The following is a 22614-nucleotide window of genomic DNA, read 5'->3' as shown; positions in this document are numbered from 1 at the left end:
CTTGCCTTGCCTCTTGCCTTGCCTTGCCTCTTATCTTGCCTTGCCTTGCTTTGCCCTGCCCTGTCCTGCCCTGCCTTGCCTTGTGCCTACTGCACTTTGAAAGTCAGACACCATGGGGCCCCTGCCCCCCGTCCCCTGCCTAAAGGCTCTCTTCTAGACCTTCCTGGCTTCAGAGTGATTATCAGTAGTAACTGTTGCTGTTTCCCTCCCAGCCTGATGTCTTTCTTTTCTTTGCCTCATTAAAGGGGCTGTGCCCTGACTACTTCTTCAACAGGCCTATTCAATGAATGGCCATTACCTCACTCTAAGCGGGTACCTGCATAGACCTTGGCCTAAAGGGGCCAGGGTCTCCCAGTGCATCCTGGGTCATCTCCAGTCATCCTGAGGAATATCAGGTCACTAGATTCAGATGGCTTGGGAGGAGAAGTGAGGCTGGTGACCTTGTACAGCCCTCCCTCACTCAGAACAAAGTCAAATGCAAGTCATGCCATCATTTCTCTGATGGCATGGTCTTCTTCAGCAATGAAGGACAAACACACAGTTGCAAATATTGTCTGCCTCAATAGCTTCTCCCCCTAGCTGAAAAACTGCTTCTAGATCTTTCATTTAAGGAGAACTCCTAGACAACCCTATTTTCACTTCTTTGGTGGATGCACACCAGACTTCCTCTTCTATACCCCTGTACAGGTATTTCTGCCTTCCTGATCCCATTTCTGTTTTCCCTAATAAAATACAATCTACTTGGAGCTTTTGTTGTTTTGGTTCAGTAGTTTCAGTTGTGTCTGATTTTTTATGATCTCATCTGGGGTTTTCTTGGCAAATATATGGGAGTTGTTTGCCTTTTCCTTCTCCAACTTATTTTGCAGATGAGAAACTAAGGCAAACAGGGTTATGTGACTTACCCAGGATTAGACAGCTAGTGTCTGAAGCTGGATTTGAACTTGGGTGTTTCTGACAATCTGCCACTCTATTCACTGAGCCATCTAGTTGTTCCACTTGAGGCTTGGGACTGTCTTTATTTCTTACTTATGTTTGTATTCCCAGAATCTTACACAGGGCCTATAATATAGTAATCATTCAAAATATTTTGCTTGCTGACTGGAAATAATAATTCTCTTATTCAGAGATGTATCTCTTAGATCTAAGGATAAAAAAAATCTGTTCATTCACTGCACATTGTTTGGTTGTTTACTTCTCTCCCAAGAGTAGGGCAGAGTAATTTGACAGATAATTAGTATGACCGCATCTTCCTAGGTGGAGAGTCCTAGATACCTTGACATCAGTGACTACTGTGTCTCTTTATTCTCCTGCTTTCACCTTACTCTTTCTCTTCTATTTCTTTTTAACATAGCACCTAGAGAAGTTCAGGGAATATGTAGGTATTCAATGAGTGAAAGGGACCATTTTGTAAGGGAAAGAACCTTAGATTTGGAGTCAAGATAGATCTCAGTTCAAATTCTACCTACATCTTTTACCAGCTGTTGGACCTTGATCAAGCTTCAGTTTTCTCACATACAAAATGGGAGGTTATTGAGTTTGTAATACTTAGATCAGAGTGTTGTTGGAAGGATCAAATAAAATAATGCTATCTGAGTTAAGCACTCCTTGAGAGCAAGGATTAGTCATTCGTGCTTAATAATCTTTGTACTTAGCCTATTTCTGGGCATATAAATTAATCATAAAATATAATCAATTTAGAATGGGAAAGGACATTGGAGCTCATTTAATTTAATCCCCTCCTTTTCCAGATGAGGAAACTGAGTTCTAATATGGTAATTGATTTGACCAGCTTCCCAAAGATACAGAAACAGGCTTTGAATTCTTCTAAATTAACTATAAATTCATGTATTTTTCTCTGTACAACACTGCAAGAGGTTATCTAGCCCAATATGTTCATTTTACAGATGAAAAAAACCCAGACCCTGAAATATTAAGTGACTTACCTAGAATTGTGCAGGTTAAAGTAATGGGACCAGAACTGAAGTCCAGTTTCACTAACTCCAAATCTAGGATTTTTTGTACTATGCAATATTTTGTACTCTGTTGGTCTTCCAACCAGAAAAGTAGAAAAGAGCATGAGAAGGCATTGAAAAAAGATTATCACCTATTTTGCAGGGGATAGCACCACTGCCATGTATTTAAAAAAAAATGCTACAATTATTATTCAAATACACTTTGTAACATTCAAACTGCAAGATAATCTCATGGAGTCAAAGAATTATCACATTTATCATCTCATATTACTATCACAACATTTCTATTGAAGCCTAAACTTCCCCAGGTTGTGCAAGCAAAGGGTTTTATATGATACCCACAGGAATTAGTCATGACATAGGAAGAGGGCAAGTGTTAACAAGTCCATTTTACAGATGACAAGTGATTTTTAAAAGACCCAGTTTTTATCTAAGAGAGTTACCTTTCCCAAGACATCCATACCTCTAGTATAACTCAGTTTCAAAAAAGGAAGAACAATAGCATTAGAAATTCTAGCTGAAACAATTTATCTTTTGCTCAGTTGTGAAGAAAGAAAAAAAAAACAAGCTTCATAACTCATCTTTTAGGGAATCTGTGCATTTGTGGAAATGAGAATTAAACATTCAGGTAAGGAACAAACCTTCTTATAGTGATGGGATTGCTATATGAAGCACATTTTACACAGCCACAGAATATATATTATTTTTTGACATGAGATATAAACTTGTAACCTCATGCATAAACACAAATTTCAAGGTTTGAAAAACTTCACTTTGATTGACTATATTATTTTTTCAGAAATATATAAAATAGCTTTGAGGATTTTTTTTAAGGGGGAGGGAGGGTAGAGGGGCAATACTACCAAAAAGGAAATGAAATCCCTCTTATCAATGAAATGAACACAGTAAACGTCAGATAAAATGGGGAAAAAAGAATGAATATGTATTTGATTGTTCCAGAAAGAAAATCCTGTACCATTTTCTTCTGACATTTCTTTTCCACTGACAAGCATTTTAAATCAATGGGGTAATTCTTTCTTGGTCTGTTTCTGAAGATTTATATCTCATTGCTGCAAGTCACTTCTTGAGATCTATAGATGTATGTGTATCAATATTTGTGCAAATATGTTTTCCAAATCTGGTTTATGGTTTATTTATTAAAAATTGATTTGCAATGCAACCATTTTAAAATTACCATGTGTTCATTTATTCACTTGCTTCATTCCATCAATTTCATTTAATCAATTATTGTATTAAAGGAATTACTCTTTTTTTGAAAGTACATTATATATTCAACATAAGGTAGGTGATTAATTATTTTCAAATCATGTCAAGAGTGTCATTTTCATTTACTGCGTTTAGAAAATAAAAATAATAAGGTAGTCATAAGGAATGATACTTAACATAAAATATTTGACATAATAAATAGTAGCAAAAGAACCCATATCTTGAGTAATATTTTAATGTTTCTCCATTTCTTCTAGACAATTACATGGAATAGGAGACAGTGGTATCAAATTCAATAGAAATGGGTTCCATTAATCCAGATAAAGAACCCTGCAGAAGAATATTGACTTAATTTTGAAACATATCTGTGTTTTATCTATTCTCTTTCTGTATATGTATATACACACATATACATACATATGTATGTACATATATGTTTACATATATATGTATAGTTTATTGATTATTTTCCAATTACATTTTAATCTGCTGTAGAAACACCCAGGAGTGTATACACACATACAAACACACACATGTACACACATACATGTATGCATTTTCACATATGCACATATATACATGATAAAGTTTTAAATTTAATATTTAATATTATTGACTATAATATAATTAAATTGATTTAATAAATTAAATATATTAATAAATAATATTTAATATGCATTGTTAATATTTTCTTCAATCTGTATAGTGAACAAAATAGTAATTCAAGCCATGATTTTTTTGGCACTTGCTATTTTCTGATTTGAAAATGCTCACACTGAAAATTTAACTGTTAGCTCTTTAAATTCAGTTCTGAACTGGTTGCAGCATACCATTATGTTGTCACAAATGAGTCTATTCAATATATTGTTTTAGTCTTTTTGCTAATTTAAAAAAAAACACTTTACTTTGATGTTTATTAGGGATATTGCTCTAAAGTTTTCCTTTTCAAACATTTTTAACTGGTTTACATAGCAAGATTTCATCTTTTATAGATGTTATTGTGTAGGATCCCTTCTTCTGCTGCTTTTGCAAAGGCTCCTGTGATATGTGAGTTGAATGACATTTGAATGTTTGATAGCATTTACTGGAGATTCCATCTGGTCCTTTGGAAGTTTATCCTACCTTATTCAGTTCCTTCCTCTAAAATCAATTGGGTTAAACTATTTTCTATATTTTTAATTTTTAGTTTTTTAATAAATACTCATTTGCTTTATTCACATTGTTGATTTTATTGGCATATAATTGGGCCAAGGAGTTTCTAGTAATAAGCTTAATTTTCTTCAGTTTTAGAAATTATCTTCTTTCATTTTTTATTTTGGTTATTTGCTTTTCCTCTAATCTTTTCCATCAGAGTAAACAATAGTTATCTATTAAAAACAACCCCTTTAATATTAGTAATCAATGTATTAATTAACCATTATTCTTTTTTTAAAAATCCTGCTCATTTTTCCTTTGATTTCCAGAATACCTGTTTTCTTGTTAATTGGAGTTTTTTACTTTATTAATTTTTCAGCATTTTTAGTTACATTCCAAATTTATTGTTATTTTCTTTCTCTTTTCAGTTAATAAAAGTCATTCTAATCTTGTTTAGAAGATAGATATCGATTAGATTACAATATATTCAGATTAATTTGAATTTATTGGAGAGCTGGTGTCAGTCATTGTTTATTTGCCATTTTTAGACTAGTACAGTATCTTTTGTTTTTACATTGCATAGTTTCCCCATATTCCTTCTTCTAGAGAGCAATCATTTATGATTATTTTTTTAAAGAGAACAAGAAGAGGAAATTCACAGAACTGTTCAACAAAAACAAAACACCCTTTACAATTTATGCAATGTGTGGATTCTGGCTTCTGAAAAGGAGTATGTTTCTTTTTACATATTTTATATGGAGAGTTGGTGGTTTTTGTTTTTGTTTTTTGTTTTTAGTGTCTCCTATTTGGGATGAAGCTTGTTATTATATTTTTCACATTCTTTAAAAAAATTTTTTTTGGTTGTTGTTCTTTCCACATAGGCACTTGTATGCCTAGAAAACTTCATTCCTCTTCAGAGTGCACTCTAAACTTTCCCGACCTTGCCCCGGCTTTTCTTCCAGAAGCCTTTCTGAAGACCTAGAATTAACATATAAGAATTATTTATTGCTTTCAACTTTTCTTCCTCTGATTGGACAGCTCCTCCCAGAATCTCCATTTAAGGAGGGCTACTGCACCAGCAATATTTCATTTCTCTCTAGATTGCACACCAAACATCTTCTACCAAGCCCTTATGTTCCTCTGCTTTCACTTTCTTCTACTACTGCTTTTTAAATTCCTTGTATGTCTTGTTTTCTGTCATTAGAATGAAAACTCCTTGGGGTAGAGATTGTTTTTCTTTCTATTTACATTTGTAGTAAAAGCTTAATAAATGCGTATTGCTAATATAACTGTCAGATTGTAGTCACTGTGTTTATTGTTTACTTGTCTGTTTTCTTCACTTTATATTGCATGTAAATTTCTTGCTTCTCTGTATTCATCATATTTATACTTTCTTGTAACACACCAATATTCCATTAAATCCATGTGTCATGGTTTGTTTAGCCATTCCCCATTCAGTGGATGTCTGCTTTATTTTCAGTTTTTTTGATACAAAAAGTGTTTCATAAATATTTTGGTAAATATGTAGACTTTTAGTCAATGACCTCCTTTGGGCATAGGCCTAACAGTGGCATCTCTGAGTCAAAGGACTCATATACTTTATTTACTTTCTTTGTATAGTTGCATATTCTTTTTGTACTAATTCACACTCCAACAACAATTTATTAATATACCTATTTTTTTTACTACTCCATTATTTTAACTATCCCTGTATTTCACCATTTTTCTAGTTTTTCTGGATATGAGGTGAAATTTCAGTTGCTTTGATTTCTCCTTCCCTTATTACAAATTATTTGAAGCATTTTTTTGCTATTTAGCTGTTAATAACTTGAAATTAGAGAATGGTTTTTGGCCTTATATATTTTTATTTTCCACATACTTTGAATACCAAACTCTTATCTAATAAATTTTACATAAAAATTTATTTCCACTTTGACACTTTACCTAGATGCTTTAATTTTGTGTGAAAGCTTTTTGACTTCATATAATCAAAATATCTATTTTATATTTTTGAATTATGCTATCCTAACTCATCCATCCCTTATTTATATATAGGAAAGCTAAATGAACCATTTATCTCTATTTGTTTTTATGTAATAACATTTAATATTTATGACATTTTCATTTTGAATTGATTATGGTATATATATGTATGTATATATATACATATTTATACATATATATGTATATATATACCATAGTCAATTTTGTCACTATCAATTTTGTCACAAATCAATTTCTCTTGTCACCATCACATATATATGATGGTGACAAGACAAATTCTGGCAGGCTGTTTTCTAATTTTTTTAGCAGTTCTTTGAAAAAAGTGAAGCTTTTCCTAAGAAATTTATGTCTGCAGGTTTTGAAACATTGACAAAATTTATTGAGAATACTCTTTATATACCTGAAAGAAATCTTTGATGAAGATTTGAAAAGGTCATAAGCAAGGTTCCACAAATGACATTTGTAGTAGCATCTCTATGAACAAAATTTGACTGAAATATGTAATAAATCTCCCCTTGTCCTAAAGAATTTTTATTATAAACTAGCACAAAAATAACATTTGATTCAATTAATCAAAATGCTACCATAATGGTTTTCTTCCAACAATTTCTCTCCCATCAATGAAACAAAATTAATCAAGGTTTTTTGAAAAATATAAGAGATAACTCTCTTAATACCAACTGAAAAATAAAAACAGCAGAGATATTTTTGAGGATTCTTTTTAAAATATCTTACTTTTTCCAAATTACATGTCAAGATAATTTTAGCATTCATTTTTATACGATTTTGAGTTCTAAATTTTCTCCTTTCTTCCTCTCCTCTCTTCCAAAAATGGTAGGCAACTTGATATAGGTTGTACATATGCTATCATGTAAAACATTTCCATATTAGTCACAGTTGTGAAAGAAGAAATAACAGATCACGGGGAAAAACTTAAAAAATAATAAAGTGACAAAGTCTGCTTTGAACTGCATTCAGAGTCCATCAGTTCTTTATCTGGATGTCAATAACATTTTCCTTTCTGAGTCCTTTGTACTTGTATTACAGCATTGAGTTGTTGAAAAGATCTGAGTCATTCACAGTTGATCATTACTCAGTGTTGCAGATACTGTGTACACTGTTTCCTTGATTCTGTTAATTTCACTTTGCATCAGTATATATACAAATATTTTCAGGTTTTTCTGAAATCAAGGAAGAGACATTTTGTAAAGAGCAAGGTGTTTGCCACTATCATAGAATAATTCCACTGATAAGACGACATGGAAAGGTTATTCCTGATAGATGATGAGGTCCCGTAGATGCTGTTTGTCCATGACATTGTACTGATTGCAACAATCCTGAAAACATTGCAACTAAGCAATAAACCAGTCTCAGAAATTAATAGGAAGGGGGAGAACAGATTGATTGACTGTGAAAAATTGAGCACTGATTTTATTTTATTTTTTCTCATTTATTTATTTATTTTTAGTTTTCAACATTCATTTCCACAAAATTTTGAGTTCTAAATTTTCTTCCCATCTCTCTCCTCTGCCCATCCCAATACAGAATGCATTCTGATTACCCCTTCCTCCTAATGTGCCCTCCCTTCTATCACACCTCTCCCTTCTCTTAACCCTATCCCCTCTATTTTCTGGGAGGGCAAGATAGATTTCTATACCACATTGCATGTAAAAGTAATTTTTAACATTCATTTTTAAAACTTTGAGTTCCAACTTCTCTCCCTTCTTCCCTCCCCACCCATCCCCACTGAGAAGGCAAGTAATTCAATATATATATATATATATATATATATATATATATATATATATATATATATGTGTGTGTGTGTGTGTGTGTGTGTGTGTGTGTGTGTGTGTGTGTGTGTGTGTGTGTGTGTATGTGTGTATGTATATATATATGTCAAGTTATGCAAAAGACTTCCATATGCGTCATGTCCTGAAAAATTAACTATATTTCCCTCCATCCTATGCTGCCTCTCATTTTTTCTATTCTCTTTTGTCTTTATCTCTCCTTAAAAGTATTTACTTCTAATTATGCCCTCCTCCCATTTGCCCCCCTTCTATCATTTCTCCACCTCCTCATTATCCCCTTCTCCCTACTTAGTGTAAGATAGATTCTCATAGCAAATTGAGTTTGCATGTTATTCTTTCTTTAAGTCAAATGTGATGAGAGTAAGGTTCACTTATTCCCTCTCACCTCCCCTCTCTTCCTTTCCATTGAAAAAGCTTTTTCTTGCTTCTTTTATGTGAAAGATAATTTGCACATTCTATTTTTCCCTTTCTCCTCCCAATATATTCCTTTCTCATCCCTTAAATTTATTTTTTAAGATGTCATCCCTTCCTATTCAACTCACCCTGTGGCCTCTATCTATATGTATATAATCCTTCCAACTACACTAGTACTGAGAAAAGTCTCAAGAGTTATAAATATTATCTTTCCATGTAGGAATGTAAACAGTTCAACAGTAAGTCCTTTAGGATTTCTCTTTCCTGTTTACCTTTTCATACTTCTCTTGATTCTTGTGTTTGAAAATCAGATTTTCTATTCAGCTCTGGTCTTTTCATCAACAATGCTTGAGCCCGCCGCCCCCCGTCGGAAATGGCCGACGTCCGGGCGGCCGGCAGGGGGAGCGAGGGATCCGGCGCGGCCTGGGACGTAGAACCCGGTGACCATGTTCTAGAGCTTACTGCTCCAAGACATTGCAGTGCCAAGTGTGATTCTACCTAAGTCTGAGGAGGAAAAGATCCAGAAATTGATGGCCTGACCACCTACCAACAGCAGCAGGGACAAGGCAGCAGCGGGGCTTTGTTCACGGTCCATCCAGCTGTGGATGCTAACTATGCATATTCGTCAGTCAGCAGCATCAAGAGGCAGGAGCTATGGCCGCTGAGCAAGGCTGCCTGATTCCAGGGTGCTTTTCCTGGGTGTCATCAGCAGAGACCTCACTTTCCCCACAGCAGCAACATGACATCTCTGCCTGTTTGACAGAGATTGAGGGCATGTTCCTTGATCCACAGCCACTGCTTAAAGCCTGCAGGAGGAGGGTCAGAGACCATTACCATTACAGCTGAGGAAAATGAAATTTCCATTTTATTTGGTGCCTTGTAGAGACAATGCACTAACTTTTAGGAAGAGGAGTGAGGAAGAGGTTAAATTGTTTAGTGGAAACTTATGTGGTTATGGCTACTGACCCAACGTGATCAGAGGGGCAAGTGTCACGCAGAGACTTATGACCGGCTATACCATGTTGCGGAATGGGGGTGTGGGGAATGGAGGCCAAACCTGGATGTTGCGATGGTCCAATCGCATCCGGCTTACCTGGCTCAGCTTTACACTCTTCATCATTTTGGTTTTCTTTCCCCTCATTGCCCACTACTACCTTACCACCTTGGATGAGGCAGATGAGGCAGGAAAACGCATCTTTGGGCCACGAGCTGGCAATGAATTGTGCGAGGTGAAGCATGTGTTAGACCTTTGCCGCATCCGTGAGTCAGTCAGTGAAGAACTCCTGCAGCTTGAAGCCAAACGGCAGGAGCTGAACAGTGAAATTGCCAAGCTCAACCTGAAGATCGAGGCCTGTAAAAAGAGTATTGAGAATGCCAAACAAGACCTGCTCCAGCTCAAGAATGTCATCAGCCAGACAGAACATTCTTACAAAGAGCTGATGGCCCAAAATCAGCCCAAACTTTCCCTGCCTATCCGACTGTTACCAGAAAAAGATGATGTTGGCCTGCCTCCCCCTAAACTTCTCCGTAGTTGCAGGCTACACAATTGTTTTGACTACTCTCGCTGTCCACTCACTTCTGGCTTCCCAGTCTATGTCTATGATAGTGACCATTTAGCTTTTGGCAGCTATCTGGACCCCCTGGTCAAGCAGGCTTTTCAAGCCACAGTGCGAACCAATGTCTATGTCACAGAGAATGCTGATATTGCCTGCCTTTATGTGATTCTGGTGGGAGAAATGCAGGAGCCATTGGGTCTACGGCCTGCTGAACTGGAACAACAGTTGTACTCTCTGCCCCATTGGCGGACAGATGGACACAACCACCTCCTCATAAACCTGTCCTGGAAGTCAAATACACAGAATTTACTGTATAATGTCAGTACAGCTCGAGCGATGGTGGCCCAGTCCACCTTTTATGCTACTCAATACCGACCTGGCTTTGATATAGTCATATCACCACTAGTCCATGCCATGTCAGAGCCTAACTTTCTGGAGATCCCTCCACAGGTGCCGGTCAAGGGGAAGTATCTCTTCAGCTTCCAAGGGGAGAAAATTGAGTCACTGCGGTCCAGCCTCCAGGAGGCTCGTTCCTTTGAAGAGGAGATGGAAGGTGATCCTCCCACTGACTACGATGACCGAATCATTGCCACCCTGAAAGCAGTACAGGACAGCAAGCTTGATCAGGTGCTGGTGGAATTTACCTGTAAGAACCAGCCTAAACCTAGCCTGCCCACTGAGTGGGCCCTGTGCGGGGAGAGGGAGGACCGCCTAGAATTACTGAAACTTTCCACCTTTGCTCTGATTATCACACCAGGTGATCCCCACTTGGTGATCTCTGCTGGATGTGCCACAAGGCTCTTTGAGGCACTAGAAGTCGGAGCAATTCCAGTGGTGCTGGGGGAGCAGGTGCAGCTTCCCTACCAGGATGTGCTACGGTGGAATGAGGCGGCCCTGGTGGTGCCCAAGCCACGGGTCACAGAGGTTCACTTCCTGCTGCGGAGCCTCTCAGACAGTGACCTGCTGGCCATGAGGCGCCAAGGCCGCTTCCTTTGGGAAACTTACTTCTCCACAGCTGACAGTATCTTCAACACGGTTCTGGCTGTGGTTAGGACTCGCATCCAGATCCCAGCTGCTCCCATCCGGGAAGAGGCAGCAGTTGAGATTCCCCATCGCTCAGGCAAAGCAGCAGGTACTGACCCCAACATGGCAGATAATGGGGATCTGGACCTTGGGCCAGTGGAAACAGAACCACCTTATGCCTCTCCTAAATACCTCCGCAACTTTACCTTGACTGCCACTAATCTTTATCGCAACTGGAATTCAGCCCCAGGGCCTTTCCACCTTTTCCCACACACACCTTTTGACCCTGTTCTGCCTTCAGAGGCCAAATTTCTTGGCTCTGGCACTGGATTCAGGCCCATTGGTGGAGGAGCAGGAGGTTCTGGCAAGGAATTCCAGGCAGCACTTGGAGGCAATGTTCCAAGAGAGCAGTTCACAGTGGTGATGTTAACTTATGAACGAGAGGAGGTGCTCATGAACTCCTTGGAGAGATTGAATGGCCTTTCTTACCTGAATAAGGTGGTGGTGGTATGGAACTCCCCAAAGCTTCCATCAGAGGACCTCCTGTGGCCGGATATTGGCGTCCCCATTATGGTGGTCCGCACTGAGAAGAACAGCTTGAACAATCGCTTCTTACCCTGGAATGAAATTGAGACTGAGGCCATCCTGTCTATTGATGACGATGCTCACCTCCGCCATGATGAGATCACGTTTGGCTTTCGGGTTTGGCGAGAAGCTCGAGATCGTATTGTGGGTTTTCCTGGGCGATACCATGCTTGGGACATCCCGCATCAGTCCTGGCTCTATAATTCCAACTACTCCTGTGAGCTATCCATGGTGCTGACAGGTGCTGCCTTCTTTCACAAGTATTATGCCTACCTGTACTCCTATGTGATGCCTCAGGCCATCCGGGACATGGTGGATGAGTACATCAACTGTGAGGATATTGCCATGAACTTCCTCGTCTCTCACATCACCCGGAAACCCCCCATCAAGGTGACATCCCGATGGACATTCCGATGCCCAGGCTGCCCCCAGGCGTTGTCCCATGATGACTCTCATTTCCACGAGCGGCACAAGTGTATCAACTTCTTTGTCAAGGTGTATGGCTACATGCCCCTGCTGTACACACAGTTTAGGGTGGACTCGGTGCTCTTCAAGACCCGCCTACCCCATGACAAGACCAAGTGTTTCAAGTTCATTTAGGGTCACGTTGGGGTTTGGCAATCAGATCGTGTGGAGAAAGGGATATGGCACCTGTGGGCCGGAGGGTTAGGAAGCCTTGAGGACATCCATCAGCTGGGTGGTCCAGGCTGGTCACTGCAGGAGACAGGGGCCAGCAAGAGTGGAAGGGAATATCTGCCTTCTGTCTTGATGCCAGCTCTGCCCAGGCACACATGAATACTGGGCTGCTCCCTGCTAGAGCTTTGGTCAAGAGATTCCAGGGTTCCACCAACAAGATTTTCAGTAGCTTACACTAAGGACCATGGGGATTTGGGATAGTCACTCACTGAGTACATTAGCCCAGGACAACTGGTTTGTGGTTGTTATAATAATAATAACTGTTATTATTATTTAAAATGAAAAAAAAAACAATGCTTGAAAGTCCTCTATTTCATTGAATGACCAATTTTTCCCCTGATATACTATACTCGATTTTGCTGAGTACATGGTTCTTGCTTTAAATCCTAGTTCCTCTGACTTCTGGAATATTATATTCCAAGCCCTGTGATCCCTTAATGTAGAAGCTGCTAGATTTTGTGTTGTCCTGATTGTATTTCCACAATACTCAAATTAATTCTTTCTGGCTGCTTGCAATATTTTCTCCTTGACCTGGGAGCTCTGGAATTTGTCTACAATATTCCTAAGAGTTTTCCTTTTGGGACCTCTTTCAGGAGGAAATCAGTAGATTCTTTCAATATTTATTTTACCTTCTGCTTCTACAATATCAGGGCAATTTTCATTGATAATTTCTTGAAACATGATGTCCACAGTCTTTTTTTGATCATGGCTTTCAGGTAGTCTCATAATTTTTAAATTGTGTCTCCTGGATCTATTTTGCAGTTGGATTGTTTTTCCAGTGAAATATTTCACGTTGTCTGCTATTTTTTCATTCCTTTGATTTTATCTTATAATTTCTTGATCTTTCATAAAGTCATTAGCTTCCATCTGCTCCATTCTAATCCTTAAGGAATTGTTTTCTTCAGTGAGCATTTGGACTTCCCTTTCCACCTGGCCAGTTCTGATTTTTAGAGCATTCTTCTCTTCATTGGCTTTTTGGATCTCTTTTGTCATTTGGGTTAGTTTATTTTTAAAGCTGTTATTTTCTTCAGCACTTTTTTTGGGGTCTCCTTTAGCAAGCAGTTGACTCATTTTTCATAATTTTCTCACATCACTCTCATTTCTCTTCCCAGTTTTTGCTCTCCTTCTCTTACTTGATTTTCAAAATCCTTTTTGAGCTTTTCCATGACCTGGGACCAATTCATATTTTTCTTGGAGGCTTTGGATGGAGGAGCTTTGACTTTGTTGTCTTCTGTTTGCATGTTTTTGTCTTTATCACCAAATTAAGAGTCTATGGTCTGATTCTTTTTTTTGATTTTTGATAATTTCTTCAGCCATTTACTTGACTCTGAGCTCTTTGTCAAGATAGATCTCTTCTTCCATTGGGGGTGGGGGTTGTTCTGTCTGTTACTTGATTCTCCCATAATCAGTGGGCCTAGAGCTCCAGAAACAGACCCTGTCTCTTCCCCTGCTGCTGCTGTGGCTTCTGGGGGTTCTTCCACCCCCTTCCCCCTCTGTTGTCCTGGGTCTGGGTCTAGATCATTCCACTCTCCCACACTGGTCCCACAGGCTTTTTCCACTGACCTTCCAGTTTGTCCTTAGCATTTTGGGGTCCTGAATTCCAGAAACTGCCACAGGTACTAGATATTCAGTCTCCCCAAAGACTGCTCAGTTCATGTCTGTACCAGTGTGGCCCTCATATGCCCTGCCCCCTGCATGGTACGATAGACACTTCCCGGCCACTTTCCAGGCTGTCTTGGGCTGGGGATTTGCTTTACTCCATCATTCTGTTGGTTCTACCTCTCCAGAATTTGTTTAGAGCCATTTTTTTACAAGTATTTGGCCAGGTTGGGGGCAGTGCTCTAGAAAATGCATGCTGTTACTCTGCATCTTGGCTCTTCCCCCAAAAACTGCTTTTAGTGACCCCAAACTTTTTCCTAAAATAATGGACCCTATTTGAAAGGTGAATAGTTCTCCAGTGATACTGTATGACTGTCATCCAATGCCATGAACTCTGAGGTATTAAAGTTGCACATCACATAAAGGGCAATGAAAAGGTGCATTAAGTGCATGAATTGGCTGCAGCATGCAACTAATGTAGAATTGAGGTGTAATGTCTTCACAGAGATGTTTGGTCAGAAAACAAGGCATACTATTTCAGTAGCAAGAGCAAGGAAAACTGATGGACATCCTAGGTATTCTAATATTATCTCTGTAATTCTAGCACATCTACAGGAATGCCGCCAACATGGATAAGATTTGCAGAGGTTAAAAGAGATATGAATGGGTTGTAATGCTCACTGATTTTATATACAAGTAAGTAGAAAGATGTGATACAAAGAACAGCAGTATCTCTGAAAATTTGGAGCAATTTCATTGGTACAAATTCAATTTTGCAAAAGTTAAGATCAAAATTAATTTAAATTGTCAATAAATAGTAGGTACGGCAAAGGGTTTCTTTATTTCTGTTGGGGGGAGGAAATGACATTTGCTGTAAGTACAGTGGATAGAATGATGATAACCATGGTGATTAACTGCTCAACTGTAATGTTTTTTTGTCAGTGAAGGTCTTCAAAGTCTTGATGGCCACTAATCAACAATATTAAGTAGAGGGAATCCTTATTCAGGCACAAGGTTCACTGTATGGCTTCTGATTTGCTTTCCAAATCTTAGATTCTTTGTTTCCATGTTAAATAATGGAAAGCCACTGAAGATTTTAGAAAAGGAAATTGGCATGATGAGAGTTGTGAATCAAACATGTTTATCTTACAATGTTATGTAGCATAAATTAAAGTAGAAAAACATTAAAAATCCAAGAAACCATTCTGTTAATATAGTTAACTTGAATTTAGAACAAATCTTTCAAAATAGAGTAAAATTCTTTCTTGAAATGATTACCTGTGTTGTTGAACTCATTTCTGTTTACATTACTATGCTCTGTCCCCTGAAAAAAGGAATTTGTAATCTATTGTCACCAGGAAAGACTATTTGTTGAGATCCAGTACCACACTGTCATTCAGATTAAAACCTTTGGGCTAAATAAATAAACTCTAATTGTAATTAAATCTCTTATCACTATAACTCTAATTGAGATATATTTAATTTCCTGTTTCCTTTATCTTTATTATCAACAATTACTGACACAGGTACAAATCCTTGCCCTCTCTTCCCATTTCCCATTCTCTCTTTTGCTTGTTTTCTTATCCAGCTCAATCTTATTCTGTTCCAAGAACACTTTGACCACTAACTTCTCTCCGTGGTTCCTCCTTCTTTACTTAATGGAATGCTCATCATATTCTTAACATATCTCCCTAAGTCCTTGACCTTCAGTAAGTTCCACTCTTGCTATCTGAGATCTAAAAGGAAATCTAATAATAGAGAATTTTGTACTATAAATGCTTTCCTCCTTCTCTCTGGTTATTGAAATTAAATTAGTTCTACCTGCTATGTAAAGTTTTCTCAGTAGTCCCAAACCTATTGATATTTTTTCTATGTCAAATATCATACTTCAATATCAAATCCATATATTATCTATATTATTCATTTGATAATTATAGATGTTCAAATAATTCCAAAGGAGACTGATCATTCACTCTAACAATAACCATGTTACAGTCAGTATCCAACCCAGTTGAGGAATGTAAGTAGCTGTTTTTAAAAAGGGATCAGAGCTTTGGATCCATTTTGAGTCAGAAAAATTAGTCAGTTCCTTCCTTGGCCATTCTTACTACATTATAAGTGTAACTTCTCCCTCATGAGTAAGATGTAATGGATGATGGGCTCAATCATACTTGTAGGTCACTTCTCAGTCTGTTATTTGATTTGTCCTTTTATATACTTATATGCTACTGAAATCTAAAATGAGTCAGGGATACATTTGTTTAATTTATTTCTGAATAAACTTGGAATCTTTCTCATTAACTGAAGTCTCTATACCTGTTAATTATTGATTATTTGATAAATTAAAAAAGCTTTCTTTCCAATGAATAATAATTTGTATTTACATAGTTACATGAATGTTATCATTAATAAATTTCTATAATTCACTAACACATTAAAATAATAACAAAGGAAATCATGTACAGCTACAATATTTTTCTATGACAAATGTTAAATCATAAGTCATTATAATCCCTCAATATAATTGTAGATAGCTCCTTCATTTTTTGAAATATATTTTTGAAATATAGTCATTAAACTAATTTCATGTACTAAGACATTTTTGAAGATATCTTCTTCACATTCTTTCTCAAAATAAGCATTAAATTGAATCTCTCAAGATAGAAACTCTCAAAGAATACTTCTTTTTTATTCAGTTATTATAGCAAATATCTCTCCAGTTTCTCTTAAATTCCTCATAGATTCTCTTCATAATGACTCTTTATGACATCATGATTGAGACAGTTTGGAATAGTTAAGTGTTTCTCCTCACCTCCTTTCTTTCTTTCTCCACATATTTTGAATAGATTCTCGGATGTTACAGATAATACAAATTCACTCTTCCTGACTTCAGAAAGAGAAGGACCTCACAAACATTTCTCAACTGCTCTTTCAACAACATCAGCACAATCTGCTTTTCTCAGCATTCCCATTTGACATTTTATGCTCTTAAAGAGACAGGCACCATTTAGAACCTCTTTGAAAAAGAGGCTATACAATAATTTGAATTCTTCTTGAAACCACACTATAGAAGTAACTCAAATATGTGGTGAATAAATGTGAAGTAATGTTGCATGTTCAATCTTCATTTTTTGTGCTACTTATAAATGAAATAAATAAAGAGAAAGTGAGTGTTGTATTTTCAAACTTACAAGTAGGTGGATCAAACTCTTGTTAAGTCCATATTTATGACTGAATGATTTTACTGAATTATAGTACATTGAGGACATTGAACCCATTAAGTTGTCATGGAGTAAGACATATGTGTCTTTCTTGAGAGAAGTTATTTCTGCAATTTTTTGTAGAAGAATGTAATTTCCAGTAAGTCATATAGCCTCTCATTTGTTATTAATTCTATTGAACCATATAATTTTCAATATAACTAAAAATAAACAAAAAAGGTAATTCCCAGAATAGATAAACTATCATTACTTTTCTTTAAAGAGTTCAAAGACTAGACATCCACTTTATGAATAAAAAAAGAACTAAATCTTTGTAGCATGATTTCTGCCATTTCTTAACATCCAAAATGTCCTGTGAAACCCCAAAACTCTTTTACTTAGCCACAGGATAAAAACTAACAGTAGTAAGAAGAATTTAGTGTTGAGAAAGCATTTTGGGTAATAACACAAAAATGAGCACAACAAGCATCTCATTTTATTTATAGACAAACTCAGAAGGAAATCAATGTTCTACTTTCTAACTAAGTAGTAGCTACTAATAAAAATGATGATAAAAGAAAAAAAAGATACATTGAAAAACCAGTATTTGATTTGTGCACTTTCCAATAAATAGCCCAATTCAATGTAGACCAGAAAGGACATAAAGGTCACAAATGATGTTGGTAGAGAGAATCATTTGATGAAAAGTCATAAAACTTTTTTTAGTAAAAGAATAAGTGTAAAGCAAGGGCATATCTGTAAGCCAATTACTGTTTTCTAATCCTGGATATCATTAGTGGGAAGAAAAGATGAAACTGGTGTTCTTTGATCTAACAATACCCGAGCAACTTGTTTTTTCTGCTGTCACTGAACATAGTGCCTTTCTAATGGCTACATGCTACTGTATTCCTAGTTCTCTTGATTTGAATATAGCCATCTGATATTTACTTTATGTTTATTTTGGTTCCTTGTGTTTTATTTGCTTTACTTTTTTAATGTTATTCTATCATGTGTATTCATTACTCAAAGTTTTAGAATCACTGATCCAAAGCCATAAGTGATCTCACAGGAGAAGTAGTTGAAGCACAGATTTCACAGATGAGGAGACCGAGGCCTGGGGAGGCTGAGACTTGTTAAAGTTCATATAGTATTCCTGTGTTTTTAGGGTCCATGTTATTTTGAATGAAGCAAGTTATATCCTATAATCTCCTCTTTAAATTAAATAATTCCAGGTTCATCAAATTTAACAGGTAATTTTCATTGCATTGTTACTTTTAGTTCTTTTTCATTTTGCACAATTATAATGTAAGGTTTTATTTGATACAACATAAAACTTTGTTTCTATTGAGTATTCACCTCTTTATACTTGAGAAAATGGCAATCTGTCTTAGTTTAGTATTACAGAACATAAGAATGAAATCTAAAGTCTAAATTCCTATAGGGAAAGAAGCACTGGTTTAGGAATGAAGTATCAGGTTTTGAGTCTTAGCTCTGCTACTTATTATCTAGACAATTTGCAGGAAGTTACTTATTTTTCTCTCACTTGTGTTTTGTTTAAAATGAGATCAAGGTACAGAAATAAGAGTTAGAAGTTATCAGATGCCATGTGTTCTATATAATACTTGAAGAATTCCTTCTATGGGGAATACAACAAGGAGTTTTTGAAGCCCTTCAGTGATTCAGAATTCACCACCTCCTGAAAAAAAACAGTTCTGTTTTTCAATGACTCTAATTTTTAGAATACATTTTTATATTAAAATAAAATATTCTTTCCATAATTTCCACCCTTTGTTCCTATGTATGAGCTCTTGGGACTACCTGAAAAAATCAAATCTGTCTGCGCCTTGACAGCCACTCAAATATATGTTCCCTCTAAGTCTTTTCTTTTAACATCTAGCAAAATTCTTAACTTGTAGTAGTCACTTATTGATGAATTTAATTGATTTCCCAGTCTAAATATTTCTTGTTCCTTTACTATATTCCCTGTTCTTCTCTTTTTCCTGCTAGTTAACAGCTTGACAGAGAGAGATGTGGGGGAACTACTGTTAGGCTTAGATGAATGTGCAGAGGTAGGAGAGTGCTGGACAAGTCTAAGGAAACAATGATACTCCATTTTGACCTGAGCACTAGTTTCTAACCAATGGTACACATACCCCAAAGAGTATGAGAAGATTAGTAAGGAAGTATGAAAAATATTTAGTAAATAAGTATATTATCTTATTGAATTATAATAATAGCATGTATAGTGGTTTAAAGTTTGTTAAATGCTTTATATATACCTCATTTGAAATTGAGTTTAAACTGAATTGAGTCTATTTTATTTCTCATATGTCTACACATGGTGAAAAATTATTTATTCTTGTATTTGATGTTGATGATGATAAGTAGCATTTATAGACTACCTACTATGTGCCAGAAACTATGTTAAACACTTCACAAATATTTCCTGGAAACTAATGTCTTCAGAGGAGAATTGTTTCAGAACCTCTTATTCCCAAAGAAAGTCTTTAGAGTACTAAGTGGGAATAGTGTAAAGTGGTATGTTGTTCCTCTTATAAGAACTTAAATGTTCATTCAGTTCATCAAAAAGCACTTTTTAAGCACTTACTATATACCAGGATCTTTGCTAAGCCATGGAGTTACAAAGAACGGTCTGTGCCCTCAAAGAGCTCACATTTTAGTGGAGAGATCACTTGTAAATAAATAGAAACATTTAAGATGTGTACAGTGTAGATGGAGGCATAATCTCAGAGGAGAAGTCATTAATGATTGGGGAAGGGTGGACTAGAAAAGATCTCATGCAGAAAGTGAGACTTGAATCTTCAAGGAAGTGATGAAAAGTAAGAGGTCAGGGTGAAGGTAAAGCATTCTAGGCCTAGGAGACAGACAGTGAAATAGCATAGAGTTAGGAGATGAAGTATGCTGTGAGGAGAACAGTGAGTAGGCAGATGTAGTTGGAGTAGAGAGACTATAAAGAAGAGTAATTTTAAGAAAGATTGGAAATGTGGAAAGGGACCAAGTTGTTAAGAGTTTTAAATATAGGAGGATTTTTTTTTTGTTTCAACAAGGAAGTAACAGGGAACCAGTGAATTTAATTGTGTATTGATACTGTCAGTCTTGTGCTTTGGGAAAATCAGTTTGTCAGGTAAGCAGAGAATAGTTTGAAGTAAGGGAATACTTGAGACAGGGAGTTCAACTAAAGGACTATTTCAGTAGTTCAGGTGAAAGGTGACGATTGATGACTTGAACTAGGTTGATGACTTTGTGAGTGGAGAGAAAGGGAAGTGTGCAAGATGTGCTGTGAGTGTGGAAATGGCCAGATTAGGCAACAGAATGAATATGCTGTGTGAGTGAAAGTAAGAAGACTAAAATGACACTGGAGTTGCAGACCTGTGTGACTGATGGGATAAAGACCTCTACATTGTCAGGGAAGTTCAGAAGAAGAAAGTTTTATTGGAAGGATAATGAGTTTTGTTTGGTATATATTGAATTTCAGGGGCTGTAATGTAAAGATCTTCCCTGCTCATTAATAGGCCAGCTTGATTAGGGGAGGCTTGTTTTGTAGGAAGGCCCACATCTTTTGTTAATTGTTAATGAGGCACTAGTTCACAAGGGGCATGATACCCTCCACTCTGAAAAGTGTATATATACTCTGAGGTGAGGTTTTGCTTTGAGTGCTTGGAAGAAGGTTCATATTCCCCCCCAAGCTTTGAAAACCCAGATGTTGGTGCTTCTCTCTCTGCTAAATATATATGTATGTAATGGTCAGACAGTTCTGTCTGTTGATTTGCAATATATGTATTGCTTATGATCAGACCATTAGAAGCCCTGTCTGTTGGTCTTTATTTCTCTGCTTGTATTTTCTCTGTTGATACATGTGATTAAAGAAGATTGTTGATCTCTCAAAAATTAGTTTCCTTTTAGAAAAGCAGATCTAAGAATTGGTGCTAGCAGGCCATCCTGGATATATCAAGGTGCTTGCTGTTACAGGAGCCTATGTAACATCTAGTTTAGGATGTCTATAAGGTACTGTTGATATGAAACTAGCATTTTAAAGAGAGACTAGGGTGGGATATTCAGCTTGTGAAATCAGTAGCCCAAAGATCATAATTAAACCCACAAGAGCTGATGAGATCACTGTTTGAGATAGTAAAAAGGGAAAAGAGAGGAAAACCAGGAAAGAGCAGTGACATGAAAATATAGAGAGAAGAGACTATCACAGTGGAGAAGGTGTTGAGTGCTTCAAAGAAATTAAGGATGAGGATTGAGAAAAGCCCATCAGCTTTGGACATTAAGAGATGAATGATAATTTTTTATTAAAATCCTGACTCTTTAACTTAATAACTATGTTGATGACTTGGGCAAGTCATTTAACCTCTTTAGGCCTCAATTTCCTTTTTTCCAAAAAGAAAAAAAATAGGCCATATAAGCCCTGATTTCCCTCCCCACTCTAAATCTGTTGTCCTATGACATTAAGTTCTTATATGAAATGAAATTTTCTCCTATTTTCTGTTTGCCACCCCCTGCCACTTTTCATTTTGGCAGAAGAATTGAGATATTCCTGGAAAATTTATTTAAAGAATTATGAAATCAAGTCTTCCATATTTCTGAAAATAATAATTCTTTTCATGTATATTCACATCATTTTATGAAATTAAATAAATAAAATACCTTAAATCAAGTCTTAAGGCTGGAAGATTTCAAGGTTGCCAACCTGATGTGTTGCTCATAAGTAGTTATTCTTTTTCACTGCAAATTACATCACAACTTTAACCTTTCATTCTGTATTTTAATCAGGCATTTTTTCTTGGATAAGGCATATTTTTTCTGCTGCTGAAATCAAATGTATATATGGTGGCTGTGATGGCAAACAAAGTAGGATCTTTTGCTGTTTTTGGTTTAGTATAATTAAGTGCCTCTGATTGAATCTTGCCTTTATTAACCAAGAGTCTTTACTAGGAGTAAAGTACAGAAGAAACAGTATATGTATTTGTACCGTTAATTATTTTAATGTGATAAAAGATATTCCCCACCCATTAATGGGCCTGCTCATTAAAGGGAGTTTGATTAGGGAAGACTTGTAGGAAGGCCCACACTTTTTGCTAAGTTTCTAATGAGGCACTGGTTCTCAAGGGTTTTGATGCCTTCTGGCTCTAAAACAATGTATAAATACTCTGAAGGTTAGGTTTTACTTTGGGGCTCAGTTTTAGAGGGTTTGTGTGACAGATGAGACTCTGGGAAGCCACTAAGCAGTCATTGAGCTTTGAAAACCCAGATGTTGGTGCTTCCTTCTCTGGTAACTATGTATGTATGGTCAGGCTGTTGCATCTGTCTGTTGATTTGTGATGTATGTATTACTCATGTCAGACAGTTGGAAGCCATGTCTGTTGAT

General features: G+C 36.6%; 1 pseudogene; it reads left to right on the top strand.

Annotated features, from left to right (window-relative positions):
- Window positions 1-8922: 8922 nt before the first annotated feature.
- LOC140506023 (exostosin-like 3 pseudogene) lies at window positions 8923-12435 on the top strand (annotated as a pseudogene).
- The last annotated feature ends 10179 nt before the right edge of the window (window positions 12436-22614 follow it).

Source organism: Notamacropus eugenii, chromosome 5 (assembly GCF_028372415.1).
Source record: "Notamacropus eugenii isolate mMacEug1 chromosome 5, mMacEug1.pri_v2, whole genome shotgun sequence".
Lineage (NCBI taxonomy): Eukaryota > Metazoa > Chordata > Mammalia > Diprotodontia > Macropodidae > Notamacropus > Notamacropus eugenii.
The sequence above is the reverse complement of the archived record's forward strand: the minus strand, read 5'-3'. Positions and strand labels throughout refer to the sequence as shown.